This window comes from Protobothrops mucrosquamatus, unplaced genomic scaffold (assembly GCF_001527695.2).
Source record: "Protobothrops mucrosquamatus isolate PMUCROS unplaced genomic scaffold, P.Mucros_1.0 scaffold26978, whole genome shotgun sequence".
Taxonomy (NCBI): Eukaryota; Metazoa; Chordata; class Lepidosauria; order Squamata; family Viperidae; genus Protobothrops; species Protobothrops mucrosquamatus.
Genome location: NW_015412724.1, coordinates 1 through 1,838, shown reverse-complemented (window position 1 = coordinate 1,838; position 1,838 = coordinate 1). Strand labels below are relative to the sequence as shown.

Below are 1,838 nucleotides of genomic sequence, written 5' to 3'. Positions count from 1 at the left end.
CTGACCTAAGGAGGATTTTATTTAGGGACGATTTTAAGTATAATTTTAATTGGAACACAGCCTCTAATATTTGGTTTTTAATTTGGTTTTAGAAGGGTTTTTATTTTTGTATATTGTTATTGTATCTGTTTTTAATATGCTGTGCACCGCCCTGAGTCCTGCGGGAGAAGGGCGGTATAGAAATTAAATTAATAAATAATAAATAAATAAATGTCTGTTGTGATGCAAGTCTGTAAATGAAAATGTAATGCAAAGTGGGTAATTCTGACAAGTCTTGCCTGTATCTATGGTCTTCAAATCCCTTATATCTGAGAAAACTTCTAAATTTCATTTGATTGCTTCTGTTTTTTCACAGTTATACAGAGCATCGCAACTGGACAAGCTAGGGGACCAGGCTGCTATGGTAAATATGTAGTAGAGGTGCAGCATTAATGAAGGGGAAATTGTGACAATCTTATTTGCATTAAAAAATTTAAAGCTGATTATTGTTATTATTTTAAATCAGATAACTGCTATTCTACAGTCACGTTTGGCCAGAACATCATTTGATAAGAACAGGTATGTTTCTCTATGTTGATTCAGGAGGCATCTCATCTTTTCACTCTTTGTTTCTAAAAAGAAATTAACATGCTTAGGTAAATATGAAAAGCAAAGAGTAGATCAGCAATAGGAATCTATGTGTTGCCTGATATACAATATTTTCTCTATTTATATATGTTTTTCTCACTCTGATGAATTCTGAATTTTTGAATCGCTTATTTCTGTGACAAAATAATAATAACCAAAGAAGTGTAAAATATGCTTGGAGACACCCTTTGTTGGTTCATGTTTTATTCTTTTGCATTCATGTAGAAAGGGGGAAAAAATCTTGCTTTCATCATGTTCTCCTTGGCAAAGCTTGGTTATTTGGTCTTAGCTATCTTGAAATGCTTTTGCAAATGTGTTCAGTTTTTAGGTGGATTATACCTTCTAATATGCTAAGCATATTAGTAATAATATGTAATAAATATTATATTCTAAAAATACATGTAAAGGTGTGATAGAAAATTGATGTCCTGATAAGGAATAAGTAGAAGCTTACACGGATTCTCTCTTTGTCATTTGTATAGATTTCAGAACATTTCTGAAACGCTGCATATGGAATGTAAAGCGGAAATGGTCACTCCATTGGTAACTAATCCAGGACATGTATGCATCACTGATGCAAACCTGTATTTCCAGCCTCTCAATGGCTATCCTGTGAGTAACTTGCATTTTCTAGTCTTCTGCTATTAAAACCTTGATAAGTGTGCTAGCAAAATGTTCTCCAAGTTTATACAATGTGTTCTTTATTTGGCCATTGGATCAAATCATAACAGTTTAGTCTCCAATTAGTTCTGCTTTTAATGCAAATCAAACAACCCTGTCATTTCCCCTAGGTGCTATATTTCCCCAGGCTGAGGAAAACTAGTTTCAGCTTAAGCCTGCTTTTTAGAAATATCCATGTTACAATTAAAGGTAACAAAATTAAAGCACACATACAAGTACTGGCCAAGTAATACACTGACCTATCAGTGGTGGAAAACTAGTGTTGGGTCATTTCCTAATTGGTGACTTACAGCACTGGATTCATCCAACTATTGTTGTGTCAAAGTAGCAATAAAGAGGACAGGCTTATATCACTTCATTATGGCTCAGTGATGCCATGAAGATGGTATGAATTAATAGATGGAAAATGGCCTTAATGGCTATTCTGTTACATACTGATGATTCTGGAACACAAGAATTGGGATGCTATGTCCTACGTATGTAGATTTCCATTGGCATTTCTATTGGCATGCAGCTTTCCATTGGCATCC

The 1,838-nt window shown here is 34.3% G+C and overlaps 1 long non-coding RNA gene across 1 annotated transcript; it reads left to right on the top strand.

The window, feature by feature from the left end:
* The first annotated feature begins 358 nt into the window (after window positions 1-358).
* Window positions 359-1,233, top strand: LOC107302109. Its single transcript, XR_001549368.1, has 3 exons — window positions 359-403; window positions 506-558; window positions 1,110-1,233. It is a non-coding gene; the product is annotated as an uncharacterized LOC107302109 (long non-coding RNA).
* Window positions 1,234-1,838: the final 605 nt, after the last annotated feature.